Source organism: Megascapheus bottae, chromosome 24 (assembly GCF_031878675.1).
Source record: "Megascapheus bottae isolate mThoBot1 chromosome 24, mThoBot2.hap1, whole genome shotgun sequence".
Lineage (NCBI taxonomy): Eukaryota > Metazoa > Chordata > Mammalia > Rodentia > Geomyidae > Megascapheus > Megascapheus bottae.
The window spans coordinates 14,337,766-14,359,476 of NC_143532.1; the positions used below are offsets into that span (position 1 = coordinate 14,337,766).

The following is a 21,711-nucleotide window of genomic DNA, read 5'->3' on the forward strand; positions in this document are numbered from 1 at the left end:
ACGCCTTCCTCCCTTCCACCGTCCAGCCACGCCGGGCAAAGACCCAGGCGGGCCAGCTGGAGCGGATTTGGGGGTGGGGGAGGAGGAATTGGGGTGTGTATGTGTGTGTGTGGTGGGGTGGTGGTGTCTGGATCTCTCCCCAGCTTCCCTCCGTCCTCCGGCCTGATTGGCTGTGCGTCCCCCGAGCCCAACTTGGAGTCCTTCTAGTGTGGGTCGGAGCCCCGAGGGAGTCAGAGCGCCCAGCCCTGGGGAAGAGGGAGGGAGGGACCCCGATTTTGGCACCCTTGGATCCCCTGGGGGAGGAGGAGCTGGGACGGGGCCGGCCCCGCAGTCTTTGCCAGGCCGGGCTCCGGCAGCCTCGGCTCCTCTCCGCCCCCCCCCCCTTTCTTCCCCTCCCAGCGGCGGCCTCCCTCCCTCCCTGTCCTCCGCCCCCCCATCCTTCTCCTCCTCCTCCCCCCCCTCTTCGCCGCCCCCCCCCCCCCCCGGTTTCTCATTCCTGCCACTAGCGCGCTCGGCGGCTCATTCCGCGGCCGCCGCCAGCCGAGGGGAGCGTCGCCGGCCGGGAACGGACGCCGCGGGGGCCGCTCGTCGCCGCCGCCGACTGGTGAATGGGACGGGGACTGGGGCCGGGGCTGCCACCGCCGCGCTCGCCCGGCGCCGGGGACCGCGGGCCCGGAGGTCGCGTCCAGCCGCCAGGGCCCCAGGTGAGGCGGCCCGCCGGCCCCTTCCTTTCTCTTCCTGGACTGGTGGTGGCTGGTGGAGGACAAGGATTTTCCTTAGCCAGAGACGGACTTGGGAGTGGGGTGCGGGTGTTGGGGGGCCGGGGCTGGAGTCTGCCGAGAGAAGGCTTCGGGAATGCCCAGCGCAAAGCGGGGTGAGGGTCCAGGAGAAGGGAGCCGGCTGCGGACGCCGGCGGGGCGCTCCAGGACCCTTCCCGGCCCTTCTCTGGGGTGCGCTCCGAGGAGGCTCTAGCCTGGCACCCCGGGGGTTGCGCCGGTCTGGGGCCAGAGACCTCCGAGGCGAACAGGCAGGGCGCGCAATGGGTTCGCGGCCAGGCCCCCTGGGGAAAGTCGTCGTCCCCCCGCCTCCCGCCCCTCGCACGGCCCCCGCACGCGCTGCGCCTCCTTCCGAAACGGCGCGGCGCCCTGGCTGGTCGCGGGGTGCTTCCCCGGGCGCCCCTCTCCACACCCTGCAGAAGCTCCCACCCGGGGGGGGGGGGCTCCGTCCCCGCCGCCGCGGTGAGGGGGGAAAGGAAGGAGCTGGGCTGGGAGTGGCGACTCCCCGCACTCCGCTCACTGCGGCTCTGACGGCTGCGGAGCGCTCCGGCACCCCCAAACCCAGATCTCGGGGTGGCGGCGGATCCGAGAGCTACTCACACTCAGGGCTGGTCGGTCCCTGGCTTAGGGGTTTGGTGAAGCCTGCCAGGGTCCACGTTAACTTTGCGGACCAATCCTCCCCCCCTCTTACCGCCCCCCTCCCCCCCGCAGCCCGCCTCCTCCTCTCCGAGCGCACGCCCAGCCTCTCCAGCTCCAGGGCCCTGCGCCCCCCGAATGCGAGCCGCGAGGTAGGAAGCGCCGAGATACCGGGGCAGCCTGGGGGCCGCGGGCAGCGGAGCGCCCGGTTCCCCCTCGCCCCTCCCGGGGGAGCTTTGGGAAGCCAGGAGTCCCTGGGGAAAGTGGGGTCCGGGGGCTCTTGAGCGGGGAGGGGGGGGCGGTCCAGCTTTCTAGTCTCTTGGCTTGCCAAAGGCCCGGGGCTTTGCGCGCCCGTCTCTCGCGCATGAAAGATTGTCTAGATGTTGGAGGAAACCCTGTTGCTTTGGCTCTTCCTGCAGCGGGGATTTCGCGGGCCATCGCACGGCCAGCGTTCATGGCATCTTTATCATTATTAGTGTCACTCTTTCCACGCAGGCGGGTTACCCTTTGAGGGTAGGGATGGAGGTGTGCGGGGTGGGGAGAGGACGGGGTGTGGGGGGGCGGAAGAAAGGGTTGTTCTTGAAATCCTGGACATGGAGGTTGAGCTTCGCCCGAAGTCTTGCCTGCAGTTTTCCTCCTCAAGTGTTGGGATGGCTCGCCCATCTTCGCCAGTTTCTGCTGATCTTTCTCATCGGTTCAATATCAGCCAGGGTTTAATCACAGAGATGCGACGATAATTAATGTGGCTCAAGGTAGGGGGGGCGAATCAATTTCTTTGGCACTCTGGGTTGCAGCAGGCATTGACGGTTGTGCAGGGAGTGTCTGGATTTCCCCGGGGCTCTCTGTGTGTGGTGTGTGTGTGTGTGTGTGTGTGTGTGTGTGTGTGTGTGTGCAGATTTGTTCTCAGGAGCTTCACATCAGCAAAGGCTAGAGCCTTGTTAGAAAAATAAAAATGAGTGAGGAAAAGGGAAGGGACTGATCTTTGCTTAATTAATCTAGGAATGATGGTTCCTACAAAAACAAAACCAAGCAACCAAACAAACAAAAAGAACCCCGGAGGTACAGACAAGAGATACGAGGAAGTAGCTGCTGAAACTCAGCTATAGGGAGTCTTCTAGAAGAACAAAGGAATAAAAGTTACAAAGCAAAGGGTCACAGTGGCAGAGGACATTGGGTACCACAGTCCTGTTAAATGCCTTCAACGGATGCGTCAATTCCAAGTTTTAGACGTGGACAGGAGGCCCTGCAATTCTACCCTCCCTGCCAGACTGAAATCCTGCCTGCATACAAAGGAATGTGAATAGTTTTCAGGAGAGACAAGAGGAAGGGGAAGACATCAGGAAGCCCACAAACTTTTGCTTGAGTGAGACGAAAGCTTTACCATCTTGCTTTTGGGGAGACCAAAGTCAATGAATGCACCAAGTACATTTTGCAGCCACCCTCTATTGGGACAGATAATAATTACTGCCAAGATTTGAATTGTTAGTTCCAAGTGTGCACATTGCTAATCAGTTTATTTGTAAATGTTTGGAAAAGGAGAAAAGAAAAGAAAATTGAGGGCCCCACCCCCTGAGGGAGGGGACAGGCAGCGAGTGAATAAATGTATCCAAAGGTTTAGGGGTGCCGCTTGATTCCAACTGGGTTTATTGCCTAGACAGGGGGAAAAAAATCAAACCTTTAACGTCGTGTTAATGGAAGCAGTGGGCCATCTTGATAGCTCTTCAGAACTTTCATTATGTTCAACATTCTTATCTGAACAGTAGACAGTAAAATTACTAGACACCTAAATTCTATTTTCAATTAAGATGCAATCTTTTGTTAATTTGACTTTCTCTTTGAAAGTCAGAGCTCTATTATTTTTCTTTCTCTCTTTTTTCCCCTGATAACCCAGCACTCATATTTCTCTTCTGCTGTGATGGTTTTGCATGTGTATGGTTTCATTGCTTATTTGTGCCTCGACGAGGTGGGTAGAATTGGAGTGCCATGTCATCATGGTTTGAAAGAGGGGGATACGACTACATTTCAATTTCATGCTCTTTTAATGCCCATGCCTTCATAACTCATAGCTCTTCTTTCACTTTGAATGGAATTACATGGCTGCTTTGTCAAGAGTCTAGTTTGGGGACCCTCGTAAGAGAAACACCATGACTTTGACCCCATGGCCTGGTTTACGATGCCAACTCTGCACTCTCAGGAGCTTCTTGTGGCTTGGATCCTTGCCTAGCAATACTAGTAGCTTAGAAAGCTGGCAGTGAACATAATCTACGATCGGCTACATTCAAACCTACTTTTAAACCAGAATCTTTAGAAGCTGATCTGCCACATCTGATTTTTAGATTTCAAATACAGGAAGAAGTGCATTGAGCATCATAGTCCTATTTGCGTTTATTTTTAACACTGAAAAACTTCACCTCGATTCTGGGACTGCCCGATTGTAAAAATAATACTAATAAATACCATACTGCTGTATGTGTACTTGAAAAGTAGGTAGGAATCAATTCTTTGTACCCACCCTAAGATTTGGAGAGTGAGTACAAATTCCCCAATTTTTTCCCCTTAGACAATGTGAGCACTCTGTATCATTTAGTCTATAATTTTCAGGATGGAAATATGCTTGAGATGAATTTCTCCCTTACAAAATGGGTCATTGTTGGAGAAGTGTTATCCAAACAAGAATTTCCATTCTTCATTTCCAACTCAAAGTTAAATGTCTCTGTTTCCATTAAGAGATTTGGCCTATATAAAATGTGTGGTTTCACTCATTAGGGAGGAAAACCCTCAACAGGTTTGTTAAAGAGAAACGTTCGAAACAAAACGAAAATGCAAAGACAATAAGGCTGGATAAAGGACAGACACTTTCTAAGTCGTCAGTGGGCTATGTGATGTGTTGTTCCATCGGGGTGACTGTGTAAGTCTTCCTCGCCCTCCACCCCGCTCCTCTTTGAACAGGAAAGGCTAAAGGAAACATGTGAGGGGGATAGTTAAAGATCTTTCTGCTATAATTTTTACCCTGACATTGAATGTCTTGTGCATCTCTGGAAATAGACTCCTTCGCCGGAAGATTGCACTTCTGGCCACTAGAGGGCAATGGCGTCCTTCTCCAACTTTGCATGGGGCCCATCTGCTTTGGAGGGCGCCATGAAAAGCCGTTTTGTTACCACCAGGCTAGTCTGGACTTGTGGGGAGGGGCCGAATTCAGTCGAGAGTTGTGGTTCGGTCTAAGGCTCCAGCAGTTTGTCTAGATGGGCATCTTTCGATCGGGTAGATTTTCCTGGTCGGCGGCCTTTGCTTCTCCACCTTGAACTTGGCTAGAAAGTTGGGACATTTTTGTAACTTGAGATTGGTGCCAGGGGGAGGGCTAAACCAGGTTCCTTCACACTGAAGCTGTGTCCTGGGTTTTCTGGAATTTTATTTTCTGGTAAGAAGAGCATCGTTTCTGACTGCACGGGAGAAGCGGATGAATTAAAGAAGTGAATTGTTAGACGGCTTTTTATGTCTTTGCCTGTTTTTCAAGAGCATTGGAAGATACCTACAAGACATTTCTAACTGGGGGGGGGGGAGGGAAAGAATACTAGTGGGACTTATATTCTCATCTGGATATAGAATTTTAATAGAACTAAATGTTCCACGATTGCCTTTAAAGCACTCGTGATATGGTTGTCCAAACCCCAACTTTAGCCGACAGTAAAATTTATTTCAGTATTTGTCTTCATGCACTGGCGTATTAATCATTTGATTTCTCGGTGATATGGAAATTACAGCTGATGATTAAACTGCGTATTTCAGGCTGCACAGATTTATATTTGTTACTGTTTGATAGTGTCATTATGGAAGTTCAGAAGAATGAGAGAGAAAACTAATGCTATATTATAATTAAGAGGACGCTCCATTAAAATAAGTACTGTCATAAGTGGCTACCTTATTTTTTTTTTCTTTTAAACTGAGTGCAGTCGCTTCCCTAGTGGTTTAACAGTAGAATTCTCTGTAGCTGTGCTGGAATGTGTAGACAGTTGATGTGGAAAGGATCAATGTAAATGGATTATGGGAAAGAGTATTAAGTCACTCAGTGGAAAGTAAGACAAAGTGTTTTGTAAACCAGTGCTCACTTACCACTGAGCAGTTTATTTAGCTTAAAAAAAAAAAGAAAGAAGCCGTTTTAAATTTCAAATGCCATGTGAAATCCACACTGGAGGCGGCATGTTGTTGATATTTGGTTTAATCGGACAGTTGGCTGCTTTTGGGGATATGTTATTGAGATAAAGCATAGCGTCCTCATAGTTTATAGGTCTGGTCTCTGTGCAAGCACAGCACTGGTACATGAGGATATTAGAGATTGCGGTATGACACAGAAGAGAAGGAAGAAGGGAAAGAAAAACCAGAGTATAAGAGGGACTTCATGATACTATTTCTCAAGGCTTGCCAATTCTGGGTCTACGTCCTGTTTTATCTGTCTCTCAAAATCCCCATGTAATGCATTTGGGATGTTGAGTCTAGAAAGCTGCTATGAACAGCTTTCTCCAATCATCATCATCAGCAGCAGCAGTGTCCCCATTATTAAAAGTAAAGGCAATAAATAGCTTTCACTGTTTCTTCTACTAATCCCCAACCTTCCATTTGTCAGAAATTCTCCTGACGTGGCCCTCTGCAGTAGAATGATTTTCACAAGTTAAGCGTACCTCTCCACCTTCAGTTTTCTAGGAGACAATGGCTTCAGGTCTGAGGTTGCCAGAATGTGAGGATCTCCAAGGAGAGCAACCACAGTGATTGCGAATGCCCTTCCCTGGTCCTGCCTGTAGATGCAAAGATCTGGGCTCAGGTTATGTGAATAGAGTTAGTCTCTGCTGCCAATACCACCTTCTTTTACAGAATGGGCTTGGCAGAAAGCAGGGATTGGCCCAGGGGATCAAACTACAGGGTATTCAGTCCCACAGTAGACCCTTATTGCTTATCCATAAACATATCTTGGAATGATGATCCTGGATGCTTGGGCCAGTTATTTAAACATGGTGGATGACTGCAAAGAGGCCAGAAGTGAGGCCCCGGTATGGAGTCTACAGAGTTACAAGCTTGTCTTAGTGGAAACTTGGATTTTTTTTTTTTTGTCATTGATCTAGATTTTTTTTTGTTCTCCCCATGATCTTGTTAAACATAGAATTACATATTTATTTTAACGGTGAGCATTTGTGCAGTTCCTTTTTACTTATCGTAGTCCCAGCTCTGTCCTGCTGTTCAATACTTCTAAATTCCAGCTCCTTGGCTTTCAAATATGGGACTCAAGAGACCTCCTCTGCAAAACTCGACCTTGTGGGATAGCTGCTTCCTAGGATTATTAACGCAAAATCAAACTTGAGTCCAGTACTTGCTCAGGCTCATAACAAATGCTGCAGCCCTTTCTCTGTCTCTGAAAGAAGTCTGGGATTCAATTTCATTCCCTCATGATAGTGATGGTTAGATCCCAGATCCTACAATGAACGCTTCCTTTAGCAGGGGAACCATTCACTGGTGTCTGCCTTTGATTTTTGTATTATGAATGGTTTGCTAAGTTGAAACGATCCATCCCTCTGACATTTCCAGGAGTCAAGAGGCAGTTGAGGTGTTAGATGTTTGAGATAATTATTGCTTCTAAAGAGTGTTTGCCTCCATCCTACTTCTGCAGGTTTTTCCATAGCTGACTGGGAAAGCTGGCTACGCATGCCTTGTGGAAAGATCCTTCACAGATGTGCTTTCCTGTAGAAGTCTCATTACTATTCCAGGGTTAAGTAGCCTAAAAGATAGTTCATTTCTTGATACATCGTCTCAAATTTTTAAAGACTGTTTCTGTGTATTATTTTTTTTTTCCAGGTAAAGGTCCTTTGGGATTCCACAGGGTTTGAGCGGTGGCGATACTGATTCAGGGTGGGACAGCTCCTGATTTCTGTCCTCCAAGAGCCAGGCACATGGATAATAAGTTTGGGCCTCCTGTAATAAAAACTAACAGGAGCTTCATCCTTTCACCAGGCTGAATGGCTTTCCAACTGTTTTCACACCCACTGTCACAGCCAGCCTGGGACTTTCCAAGGCGCCTGGGTCTTCCAAAGATGTCCTGCTGCTTTCCATCTGTGGCCCTGCTGGCAGCACCTGTTCACGCCCCAGGTCCCTGCGCCTTCCTGTCTGTGCCCAGAAGTGAACAGGAATGATCTGCCTGGGTTTGCTTAGAAAGTTGAGAAGGTCCCTACAAGGCGTGGGTGTTGTATTCAGGACTTGATTCCTTCTGTTCCAAGGCAAAAATGAAATACTGTTCTCTCTCTGTCATACAGAAGAGGGGAAGTGACTGGCCAGGCATTGAGGATCCTTGTCTTAGCCTAGGAGGGTGATGATGAAGCTGCACTGTGACCTGATGCTCAGCAAGTTCCCTCCCTGTGTATGGGTGGGTGTCATCTGCTGGGACCTCCCTAGTTCTTGTGGGCAAAATGGCTGAGTTGAAAGTGCCACCCCGATCCCCTTACACAGTCTCATAAAAGGGAGCTTCTAAGATCCCTCCATCTCTTTTCTCAGAGCATTTTCTTTTTGCCAGTACACTTCCAGCATCTGAAAAGTCCCCATCCAGCATGCTAACTACCTCTCAGAGAACCTGGGAAGGGAAGGGGTGATTTATGAACTCTGTTCATTGGAATATTCCACTGAGTGAAGGAGATGAAGTGTTTTGCACGGTGACTTACCTCCGTGCTCATTTCAGTAGCAAATATAACTGGATCACTTTTGGTCTCCTAACACCTTTTCCCCACCTCCTGAGCAGCCCTACAGTTATATTTCATACTGGAATTGGGTAGGAGTTAAAAACCTAGTGTTTGAGTACATAGGTAGTTTACTGATACTGCAAAAAGGATTATATACAATATAGGATTTATTATTGGGGTATAATTAAGGATTGAACTAGGAAGCTTATGGATGGTAGCTTCTGTGAGGTGTGTGTGTGTGTGCGCGCGTGTGTGTACATGTATACTTACATGGCTAGAGCAATCTCACTACATTCACACCTGCATTTCTGGTCAGCAACTTATAAGGGGTTAAAAATAGACTTCCCCAGTTTGCCACAGTTGGTAACTGAGCAAGATGGAATCAAGACCCTAACACCAAAGCTTGGTTACTGTGACAGAATACTCCTGTCATTTACTGCTTCTGCAAAGCTTGATGAGATATGACGTCCAAGCCTTGTGTCATCCTGATCCCTTTCATTTACTTCTACTCTTCCTGTCATTGTTCCCTTTAACAAATGGCATCACACATGAGATTCCTCTCACAGTCTGTGCTATCATATATAAATATACTAGTATCTATGCATCTATATATTGTAGATAGAAATCTACTTTCTGTCTATTTATTAGTCTGTCTAGCTATCTAGACAGCTAGAATGCGATCTATTTATACATTTCCTAGTGTATCCTAGCCTAGGTAACTTGTGAGACCTTCTTATGAGGCCTTTCACAAATACCTTGCTTGGAAGTCCACAGGCAGTCCATTGCTATTTGCTATGCCATTTGATAGAATTCTGTAAAATATACCATTTGATCCTAGAGTTCAAAACTGACCTACTTTAAGTCCTCTTCTCAGCATATACTTTTCTAAGTTTCTAGATATTACCTGAAATAATGAATTTGTAAAGCAGAAAAAGGTTCTCTGTGCCTTCAGTTCGAAAGGTTTCATTCTCGATTGGCTGGCCCTTTTGCTTTGCACCTATGGTGAGGCGGCATATAATGGTGGGAGTGTGTAATGGAGCTTCATTGTTCCCTTTGTCATCAGGAAGTAGAGAAAAGGAAGAGGAAGAGACCGGGAACCCACAATCCCCATGCTGTAGCACCCCATGGGGAGATAGTCAAGATCCAGACTACAGCATCATTTCTTTCCTTACCTATCCTAAGCCTTCACAGATTCTCCTGCTGGTTTGAAATTCACTTTGAATCAATCCCAGTATCCTTTAGATAATTTCAGGCTCTGTATTGGGTACAGAGAGAGAGAGAGAGTGTGTGTGAAATCACAGAAACCTTTCTTCAGTGAACTGACAACATCAACAGCACAGATAATCTTGGGTCTTATTGACCAAGACTTTGACGTTGAATGCATTGATGTTACAAATGAAGTGTTAATACCACTTTAGGCTGCAGGAAAGACAGGCCAGTTCAGTGATCAAAGATGGTCTGGAACAGAAATCATAGGATTTTACTCCTGTGTGTTAGGTCAGGACCTTAGAGGTCACCTAAGCAGAGGCAATATACCAACAGTTGTGCTGTTGATATATATGTAGATAGATAGATAGATAGATAGATAGACAGATAGGTAAACAGATAGATATACTATATAGAGAAATGTACACCTGTATATTCCTCCTATCTACTTCATAGGGAAGGGCTGAAGACAGAAACCTAGCCTACTAGCCTCTAAATGATCAACTTCTTTCCATACACTTCTTTTATGGCAACCCGGGGCTACATTACATTAGCTTTTATTGCCAGCTACATCACCCAGAGGACTTATGCAGACTTATACACCACTGGTTCATTTGTTCATTTGTTTTCCTTATGTACTGCTGGTAAGTCACATTCTCTCCACCGGTCTCCATGCACCAAAGGCATGGTAAGGCACCTTGCAGGTAGGCGTGGCTCTGAAGTCAGGCTATCCTGATGCTCACTGTGGCCCTAGCACTTACCTGCTGTAGGAGTCTTGGTCTCATTCACAGTTTCCATGCTATGTTGGAGATATCTGTACTTCCTTAGAATGTAACTGATACTAAATTCTTTAAATTATATTAGTATTCAAGAATTCTCGAGACCAAGAGTACAATAGGGCTGCTATCATCATTATTGTTTTCTGTTATATTCACATTGTTAGATTCAGTCCACTGATGTAGTGCACTGCAATATCTTCAATTTCAAATCTTAATTCTGTTACCTACAATATCTATCATTCCTTGGAACTTCATTCTTAGCATTGGTTTACTCAGGCACCACCCTTGACTGACAAAAGCATAAGAAGGCAACATCAAAAAAAATATCCGGTCCAGATAGGGAAAGACATTTTTTCACCATACAAGACTTTGATTTAATAATTCAGTGCCTTGGAAGATATCATTCTGCAGGTTATTAATTCTACCTAGTGCATTATTTTCTTATTTGATTTTATATAACACTGAGAATCATCATCTTGTGTTTATGGAATAATCCCCTGTAGAGGAAAAAAAAAGGCTTTCTTTTTATTCAGAGACCTAAAGGAGTAGAGATTCCTGGAGTGCTAGCACATGCTTATAATTCCAGCAACAGAAGAAATCCTTGATAGGAGAATGGAGCTTCAAAACCCACACTGGGCAAAAACAGGAAAACTGGAAAGTAACTAAAGCAAAATGTGCCTGGGGCATGGCTCACGAGCCAAGTACTTACCTAACAAACAAAAGTCCCAGCATTCAACCTTCAGCATTGCCAATGAATAAATAGATAAGTAAACAAACAAAAATGCAAATTAGTAAAAATGGACATGTTGTTTCATTAGTTTATCTGGAAGACAGAAGGTCAACCGAGACCCAACATCTCAGGGTATTAAATTTGTATTCAATCTCTTGCTTGCACACATGTGCATGTGCAGTCCTTGACATTTCTTTTGGGAGCTCTCACTCTGGTCATTGTAGCAATGAGAATAGAAGCCCCTGATTTCCAGGGTTCGAAGGTGTAGGAAAGTAGGCAGTAGCTATCTAAGTGTGGCATAGTTTGCCGTGGTGTCATGGCAGGATTTGACTTGTGGCCTCCTCATCTTCCTAATGGTTTTCTAAGCCTGCTTCTCCAGGCTTTCAGCAACAATTGCACTACTTGAGTTCTGCTTCTACAGCTTTCAATTAGAAAAGCACGGATCTCCATATACCTAAAAGACTTGTGAGGAAGAATGGGATTCACCACCAGATACTGAATTATCCGGCTCTTGAGTCCTCCACAAAGCTGAATAGAGTGGTAACACTTGCATTGAGATATGCAAGGGGCCTTTTTAAGAATGGACAAGTGGCTCAATGTCATGTCTCAGATTCAGTAGCCTTAATCCATATTCTATGACCCCCTCAGCAGTGTAGTAGCCTCCATGTTGGCCCAGTATATCGGACAGGCAGTTGAAAGGTATCAGTGCATGCAGCTGGATGAATGTGAGCAGCAGGAATACACATGCAGAACAGAATCTTCTGGAGTTTGTTGCACAGCATCCCGGGATGACCTTTTTGATCGCTTTGGAAAGGAATCATCGCTCCAATGTAGGTAGACTGGACTGCAGAGCAAGTCTAGGCATTCAAAACTCCTGAGTCTTTATAACCTAACGGGTCAGGTAGTTGAACCATGTGAGGGCTTTGATTGGTAGGGTGGTACGGGCCTATTTGGGTTCCTTGCCTAGATATGACCCACTTGTCACCAAACCTGAGAACACATGGCTTTAGAACTATGGATTTCAGTTGCTGTGCATCACTCCATTCTGGTCTCCCTGGACACAAATCCAAACAACTAATGAAGACCAACTAGACATATTTAGGTAAAGATGGTAGGGTCACTCAAATAATAGCAGTTAATTTCCCATGGTGCATTTATTGTAACATATATATACATATATAATATGTATACTTAAAGGTTTTTTTTTTAAAAAAAAACAACAGACTTATATTTGAATTCCAAAGCCAACTTGAAGATCAAGGTTCCATTTCTACAAACAATTTGCATTCATTAATGCTTTGCTTCCTCCTCCCCCCACCCCATCCCACCATATTCCGACAGTAATGAGAAATTCTGTTTTAACCTGTCTTACTCTATTCTCAGTTGTGGGAGAAGATACAGTCCTCATTTCCATTACTATTTTGGAGGAACCTTTTTAAAAAGGCACTATATGAATGAAGTGTCACCATTAGTATTATTATCTTAGAATGAAAAAAATGCATTTCAGTGCTTAGAGCTGGACAAGTAATGCACTGGTGATTCTTGTGTTTAATTCATTATGTCTCCTACTGCAAACCTTGCAGAGAATCTTTGGCTTCAGCAAATCTCAGCATTTTGGGAGTACAGTCAGAGCCTAATGCTGCGTGAGATGCTACATCTTTGAGGTGAGGGATGAACCAAATCACAAGGAATCATTTCAGCTGCCCTTTTCCTCATCACCTCTACTCTCCTTGTGCCCTGCATCACAAGCCAGGAGCGTAACTAATGTTCACTTTCAGTGAGAGATGCTTTTTGTCCCTTTCTTATTGGGTGCAGAGTTTCTAGCCAGTTCCTCACGAATGGAGAAAGATCACCTGTCAGCAAGTATGTGGCCAATTGCTGACAAATTTTCCCTAATAGTCTGCTCTGTGGGTTCCTGCCCTTCTCTGGGCAGACCAGTGGTGTATTGAAGGCTTTGGTGATAAATAGCTCTATGGCCTTGGGCAAGCCAATTACCCTCAGTTTCCTCATCTGTAAAGTGGCCTTTTGGGTCCTGTCCAGCTCTAAAAGAGTTTGGCTCTCAAGTCCTTATCTACAAATCACTTGGCATGGTGCTTGGTGCTTTCTGACCCGTGCAATTCAGCACAGAGGGGAAGGAGTTAGGCAGGGTGTGAATGCAGCAGCGATTGCCCTGCCCAAGTCACACAGATGCACACAGAATAATAACAGGGTGCAATCTTAGAAACCTTTGTGGGGCCATTTCCCTGAAGTCAGGGCTAGTTCCTTGCAAACCTTTTCAGGGTATGGACCAGGAACATTGCTGGACTCAATGCTTTAAGTATGTTTTGGCCCAGCACTAAAAGAAACCAGTAGAAAGAGGTAAAACCTCTAAGAAAAAGATCATGATAATGATGATGGAGCCAAGATCAGGGAAAATGGCCTTATGAGAGCTAAGGTGTCCGAAACAGACACTATCTGCATACACTGCACTCTGCACTGTCCATGAATTATCTCAATCCACCCTCCATGCAAGCTCAGTGAACTAGAAGTTAGTAGTTATCTCTATTTATAAAAGGTGCAAAACAAGCTGAGGGATAGACAACTTTCCCCCATGCTATGTGGTTAGTCAATGGACAGAGGTCCTGCATTTTTTTATGTCTCTGTGTTGGGAAGACAGATTTAAGATGTTTGCAGGTGTTCATGAGACATAATACAGATCAACCCCCCCCACCACATTCCTGTGATGTGCCCAAGATGGAGACTGGGAGTCTTATAAGTTTTCATAATTCATTTTCTGAATCCCATAAATAAGAACCTGAGATTGCACAGTTGGCAATGTCAACAGATTTGAATTTCAGGACCCACATTCAAGACCCAGAAAACTTTTCCCTGTGACTTGGAAAGTGCATTGAGATTGATAGATTCTTGGCTCTCTCCTCACTTAACAAGGATGATTTAAAGATGACACAGAGTGTTATGTTTTCTGTGATATATTCATGCAACTTAAATATTGAAGGAGACGTGTTAGGCTTAAAAAAATGTTGTATTTCCAAGATTCTTTTTTTTTCCTCATGAAATTTTGGCTTTTGTCCAGCCATAACATAAATGAAGATCAAGAATATTGCGTGGCAACACGTATCCTTCACCCAGGATTCAAAGTGTGCTTATAAATGCCTCAAGAAGACCCATGTCTTAGGCTTTTGTCCCTGTTTAGGTGCTGTCTATTTTCTGGGATGTGGCATCCAGGATCTACTGGGTGAGTTTAAAAGACATAAGAGTCCCATGTCAGGGATTGTGGTGAATAACTGTAGGGCCCAAGTTTTTTGGCATAATAATCTATTCAAGACCTGGAATGAAAGGATGAAAAAAACCCACAAGAATTAAAGTTGGATATTTATTTAGGAGGAAATGAAGAGGCATTTCAAATTAGGACAAATGTAGTTGTAATCGTCAACAAGGAAATGTTTTTGGAAAAACAAAAGTTACAACAGTGTCTCTTCTTTGCCGCCCCCTCTCCCCCATCCCCGGACATAATACTCTATTCTTGGAGTATTTTGGTCTGTTTTTTTTATTGGTCCTGTCTGTGTATAGATCTTTTCATTTTTGAACAGCTCACTGGATAAGGAATCCACATTGTCTATATTTAACTTTCATATTTAGAATAAAAGGATTAGAAGGTAACATTGCTTCTGCCTAGGAGGAAAGGAGAGGGAAAAGTCCAAGGAGAAGGCTTGATCACACTCTTGCCCCTCAGACTACATGTATTGTTTTTTTTGGCCAACTCTGGACAATCAAATGGGTGGTAGGCTCTTGAAAACTCAGAGATTCTCAATCCTAGCGAAGAAGCCTCCAAAAATTGTTCCGTAACTTATTTAAACGAGCAGTTGTTGAAATAAAGGTAGAAGAATGCGAATTGTTTAAATTCATGGAAGTAGCGTCACTCCTCAAGACCTGCCTGTCTTTGCTTGATGTTGAAAATGTTGATAGTATGTATAGTATGGTTTCCCCTGGTGTTACATTTTTACATTTGCATGGGAGATGATTTGACTAACATGTGGGTTATTTTTGTTTCCTTTTTGCTGAAGGTGATGCCGTTCCTTCTGGGTAAATGACATTGATTGTCCCCTGTGGCTCTGCCAAGCACACTTTCTTCTGCAGGGCAGATTTAGGTGTCAAGCCGAGTGATTTGGGAAGTGATGACTTCACCTACATTATTGTAGCTTCCTTTCCAGTCTCAGCTGGGTTTTACTACAAAGGTACATTTATGAATTGTCATCCACATACTCTCGCCTGTGAGGAATTGTGAGGCGAAGTCCACTTTAAATTTCCTGTCAAAGTGAACAAGAAAGGAATTTGTTGTAAATAATCATGACTACTGTAGTGTTAGGGAGCAGAGACTGTTGCCCCGTAGGGTGGTTTTGTGTGTTGTCTGGTGTGTACATGGAGGTCTGCCAGCCTGCGGGACCCTAGTAGACAGCCTGGGAAACTCCCCGAGACCATTGCTGACTGTGACCTCATCCCCACTGGGGCTGTTTTCTTGTCCCTCCACCACCCCAAATTGACTTCTGCCTCTGCCTATTTCCCAGTGCCCTGCTAGGCTTCTTACACACACACACACACACACACACACACACACACACACACACACACATCTTCCAACCTGCATAATACATTTCAAATATATGAAATCTGTAACCTCAATGAAGGTATTGATGGTGCTATTGTCAAGGAAGACCCAGAAATCCAAAGTACTCTGAGGACAACAGATGAAGGTATCTTTCTCAGACACACTTCCCAAGGCATGGCTTTCATGCTATTGGTTTCCCCTAATGCCAGAATTCTTCAGGCTTCATGTTTTTGTAAGCTAACTCTTGATTGCATTTTCCCTCAGAATCACATTCATAAACCTTACAAGACCCAGAACACTTATTAATACATTGTTGTTCACAAAGTAATGTCGTATTACTGTGTATCTCTGTGGGTCTTTATTTTTCCCTTTATTTTTCATTCTTTCTTATGAACAAATGGGATCCAGAGTGATTTAAAACCTGTTTATTATGAGTACAACAGAGATACACTCTTGCTTGATCATCTTGGCTTTAGATTCAGTGAGATCACATTGAGGAGAGAGCACTGATGACAAGCTCAAGTGCTTGATGGGCTTTGATGAAGTACTAGATAAAAAGCATTGAGATATCAGCAGTGACATTTAGTGTGTGGCCATGTGTATAAGACATGTGTCAGTTTCACTTGAGTGACAGCAGCACCTACCAAGAGCTAGATGTGCAGTGAATAGGCTCTGGCATTGTGACAGAGTACCTGAGAAAATTCACTGGGAGGCGGGGTGTTTTGTTTATGATTTCAAAGGTTTCAGTTCAGTGGTCCCTTGCCTCTATAGTTTTAGAGCTATGCTGTGGCAGAAAATCATGACAAGGAACCAGAATTGGTCACTTGTTGTCACTAGGAAGCACACAGAATGAATGAGAATAAGAAGGGATGTGACAAGATAAGAGCCTCATAGCCCAGTACGGTGGTTCACACCTGTAATCCTACCTACTCAGGAGGCTCTGAGATCTGAGGATCAAGGTTCAAAGACAGCCGAGGCATTAAAGTCCATGAGACTATTTCCAATTAACTGCCAGAAAACCAGAAGTGGCTCTGTGGCTTAAGGGGTAGGGCAGTAGCCTTGAGCTGAAGAGTTTAGGGACAGCACCCAGGCCCAAGAGTTCAAGTCCTACAACCAACCAAAAAAATAATAAGAATCTCCTCAAGGATTCTCCCCTCCCAACTCACACCTCCTAACTCACACCTCTTAATTTTCCACTGGCCTTAGGAAGATTCATTGACTCCCTTCCCCAAGCCCTCTCCACTGAACGTTTCTCTATTAGATATCAAGTTATCAATGCATAAACTTCAAGGACCATTTTAGATTCAAGTCATAATAGTACTTAACTGTTGTCTAGAGAGGGAAGTTAAATAAAAGGGGCTCTCTCTCTCTCTCTCTCTCTCACTCGCTCTTTCTCTCTCTTCTCTCTCTCTCTCTCTCTCTCTCTCTCTCTCTCTCTCTCTCTCTCTCTCTCTCTCTCTCTCTCTCCTTCCTTCCTTCCCTCCCTCCCTCCCTCCCTCTCCCCCCTTTCTCTCTGGATAACTCAACTACTGCGATTTACCAAGTTCAATGACATCAATAGATTTGCTTCTTCCCATACCATTCACCAATTTTTTTTTCTTTTTTTCTTTTTCCATTCCTGGGCTTAAGCTCAGGGCCTGAGCACTGTCCTTGGATTTTTCTCAAGGCTAGAGCTCTACCACTTGAGCCTCAGCACCACTTCTGGCTTTTTCTAAGTATGTGGTACCAAAGAATTGAACCCTGGTCTTCATGCATGCTAGGCAAGCACTCTACCACTAGGCCAAACTCCTGGCCCCCATTCACCAAATTTTGCTGAGCAATTTCTTTCTTCCTCACCACACTCTTACATAGATTTTAGGAGGGCAGATTTGTTTTTTGATTGCTTGAAAACATTCCAGGCTTTACTTTATAATGAAATTGATGTAAATAGTGCCTTCTTTCTCAGCATGAATTATGTTTGCATAACTCTGAGGATATTAAGAACTCAATTTGCTGTACCATATCCTTTGTTCCTGAGCTTTTCTGTTTCTAATTGAAATTTCAGGATAAATCTGTCAAGTCAGTGCTGTCCTGTAGAATTATGATGCAAAGCATAAATCAAAATCACCTATGCAATTTCAACTTTCATAGTAAATGTAAAGTATAAAAGATTAAGTGAGCCAGGCGAGGTGGCTCATGCCTATAATCCTAGCTACTCAGGAGGCTGAGATTTAAGGAACAAGTTTCAAAGTCAGCGGGGCACAAAAGGACCTGAGACTCTTATCTCCAATTAACCTCTAGAAAATGGGAAAGTGGGGCTTGGCTCAAGGGTGGGGTGGTAGCCTTGAGCTGAAGAGCTCAGGGACAGCACTCAAGCTGAATTCAAGCCCCAGGACTGACCAAAAAAGAAAAAAAAAAGATAAAGTGAGATTAATCTTAGTAATATATTTCATTTAAGCGCAGATATCACATAGCATAGCATCACACAATACAGTAGGATAACAAAAACTATTAAACATGACCAAAATAAATTTAACATATTACATGTTTCTTCCATTCTGCATTTTTAAAATATGAAGTGTGTTTTACACTTGAGTCATTTGGGATCGTATGTTCAAAAACTATGTGTAGCTGGGTGCTGCTGGCTCACACCTGTATTCCCAGCTATTCAGGAGGCTGAGCATTGAGGATCAAAATTCCAGACCAGCCCAGGCAGAAAAGTCCATGAGATTCTTATCTTTAATTAGGCACAAAGAGCCTGAGATGGAGTTGTGGTTCAAGTCTTTATCACAAAAGCTCAAGATTAGATCCCAGTCCCAGAGTTCAAGCCCCAGGACAGGATTAAAAAAATAACTGTGTGTAGATTGGGAGTGGACACTGCATAGAAGGTGTTAGTATCAGCTTCTTAAGGGAAAATTTATGCAACTCAGAACATTGTTCTGATGTTTGCTCTCATTTTCAGAATGACCCTGTGTGTCCATCCCTGTCTTTCACATAAGGAGACGTCAATCTCACAAACATCTCAGATTAGCTAGCATTGTACAACTGAAATTGAGAGTTAACATATTTTGTCTGTATGTCCAGGCATTCTTGTAAACTACTATAATCTCCTAGTAACAAAGAGGATATTAATGACAAGGACAATGATAAAAAGAAAAAAAAAGCAGATATAGCACTAACATAACAATCCTGTTAACATCTGACAGGAGTGCCTTAAGGACATTTTTCTCCTGTATTATCTGATACATTGCTGTTCTGTCACTTTTCATATGGAGTCCTGTGAAATGAGAAAAACATGCTAGTAACTCCATCAGGCTACTTTTCCTGTCTAGTTCATACTGGGAATCAGCTTTCTGTGAAGGTCAGAGAGTTCCAATGGGACCCAGGGATTTTAAATACCAAGGAGGAATGTAGTGGTGTCTGGACATGTGAGTGATTGCTATGTGTTTGTTTAGGATTGTGCAATTCAGGCATAGTTCGATGGAGATTCCTCACTGTACTCCATGTGGAGGTGAAGGAAGGCTGGAGAAACAACTTTCAAATTGGTTCCTTGATGGAAGGCAAGCCATTGCTGGCTGGCAGTCAGGAGCTTCCGTGCAACTTAGTTGGTAACTCAGGTTTGCATCCATCTTGATGATCTGTAGCAAGATAGTTGGGTACCAAGAAAATATCTCAAAAAAAATTCTTTTGTTGGTCATGGGGCTTGAATGCAGGGTCCGGGTTCAGTCCCTGAGCTTTTTTGTTCAAGGTTACTCTATAATTGTAAGCCACAGCTCTACTTCTGGTTTTCTGGTGTTTAATTGGAGCTAGTAGTCTCCTCTTTGGGCTGGCTTTGAGCAGTGATCCTCAAATCTCAGCCAACTGAAGAGCTAGGATTACAGGTCTGAATCACCAATGGCTGGTTTAAAAGCATGTATTTGAAAAGGCTAATGAGAAATGAGCAAGCACACTATGGTTTGTTGCATTAAGCTTGTCTCTGCATCACGCGGTACAGCTAGTCATGTGATCAGGTCCAAAGTCAGTGTATAAAGATCTCTAGGTCATGATTTATTGGGGGTCCTTTTACATAATGATATCCATATAGTCTTTGTAAAATGGAGATTCAAGAACGTGGGACAGTGGGTATATAAAAAAGTTAGAGTTAAAGAAATGGCAAGATATCTACTTCCATCTCTATTTCTCTGTTGACATTAAAGGATGACTTGAAAATAAGATGAGATTTTTTGAGTCAATAGGTACACAGATAGGAGTCTGTAATCCTAGATACTCAGGAGGTTGAAATCTGAGGACCAAGGTTCAAAGCCAGCCTGGGGACATAAGGACCTGAGACTTTTATCTCCAGTTAACCTCTAGAAAATGGGAAGTAGGGCTTAGCTCAAGGGTTGGGCGGTAGCCTTGAGCTGAAGAGCTCAGGGACAGTGCCCAGGCTGAGTTCAAGCCCCATGACCCACAAAAAATAAATAAAGTAATAGAAACACAGAAAACCTGAATAGCACAGGGGTAGATTTTCAAAATGGATAAAATGTTTGATTTGTAATTTTTAGAGTTTCCTTCTTTTAGAATTAATATTCTTGGATTTCAGAATCAGAAGTTTTCCTTTGGGTCATAAAAGCTACAGCATTCAGAGATGTTTTGAAAGTGAGAGCCAGAAACTACTGATTATAACAATGAGTCCTCATTTTAAAATTGATCATTCAGTCTGAGAATGATTTTACTGTTAGGAATTTATGACTACATTGCACAGGAGTGAGTAAAATGTGTCCTTGAAAGAACACTATCAGAGGTAAGAATGTGCCATCAGTTCATTCAATCCATCCATCCACTCTTCTGACCACACCCACCTACTCAGACGTCCATCTACCCATCCACCTGGTATGTCATCCATCTACCCCTCCATCTGGCATCCACTTACCATTCACTCATCCATCCTTTCACTTGGCAAAAGTCATACACACTTATAATAATCTAGGCTGAGGATATAAGTAGGAATAATACAGATACAGTGCTATTTCTACAGTCTTTTTTTTTTAGTCAATACAACTTAGATTTGGTTGTAGATAATATAAAAAGCCATCAAAGGAAGAAGACAATTTTTAGTTAGTGATAAGGGTAACCAGTAGATTGTTTCAGGAAATGATCTTAACATTTATGGGCAATAGCTTACCATCTGTGTTCAGAGGAACACTGCTCATTGCAATGAGGAAGGCTACAGTAATGACACTAAGCTGTTGTTAACCCTTAACTACAAAGTGATGAGTTCAGAATAGAGAAGAAAGAAGGGAAAATAGAAAAAAGAAGAAAAGTGAGAAGGAAGGGATAAATAGGGGGAGGAAAGATGAAAAGTAGTATCCTAAGTAACATTATTTTATGGATGAGATTGCGGGGGAGTTCTAACAAGTGTGCTAAGACTAGGTGAAAACCCTAGAACCTCTGAGAAGAGAAGGCTAATGAATGTCCCAGGCCATATCAGTCATCTGCCTGGATAAGAACCTGGGTCGCTTGGGCATATGGATCACTCCTAATAGTTACTGGGGCCTTGAAGTCATGGAAGGTCCATCTTAGAAATGATGACTTAGAGAACTCCCATATCTCTTTAGGGCCTGAGAGGCCAGTAGAGGTGGAAAACAAGTTTGTGCAAATTAATGCTTGGAATGGAAAAAATATATATATGTGAACATAGGTCCTCTGAGTAATGAATTACAGCTTTGCTGTGATGCCTGGAAGAATAGAACCCACATGTATTTGAGGGATTGCTTCAAGGAAAGAAGTTATCAGATTTTCACCTCTGACAATATATAAAAAAAAAAAAAACAAGCAACTAAATGTGAGTCTCAGGATGAGAAATTTAGATTAAATCTGAACTGCTCCCTTGATAAGAGGTGTTAGCTGTAAGGGGAAGGGATGAAATTGTTTTCTCAGAGGGCATTAAACATAGGAATCATTCATCCATCACGGATATCACCAATAAATGCTGCTCCACTGGGAGATGCTCCCGGCTGCCCTTCACTCCGAATTCCTCAACTTCGTGATCTCTTAGTTTCTGTCTCCCCCCTCCCTCTCCCTCTCTCTCCCTCCCTCTCTCCTCTCTTTCTCTTTTGTTTTGCTTTGTTTTGTTTTCCAGGAAGAAAATCTTTCCTTTTCTCCTCTCAGCCTATCAGTCAGCTTTGTGTTACTTTAATGAAAGCTGCTTATAAATAAGGAGACGTTTCTTTTAATTCATGGTTTTGGATGTTCAAAATCAAGGTGGCCCTGTGTTTTGGGGCCTCTGACAAGGACAACACAC

General features: G+C 44.1%; 1 protein-coding gene across 1 annotated transcript in view; it reads left to right on the top strand.

The window, feature by feature from the left end:
• Positions 1-557: 557 nt before the first annotated feature.
• Cdh11 (cadherin 11) overlaps positions 558-21,711 on the top strand; it is a 142,577-nt gene continuing 121,423 nt past the window's right edge. The window contains exon 1 of the mRNA XM_090357532.1: positions 558-704. The gene's annotated coding sequence lies outside the window, so the exon portion shown is untranslated. The remainder of the gene's footprint in view (positions 705-21,711) is intronic.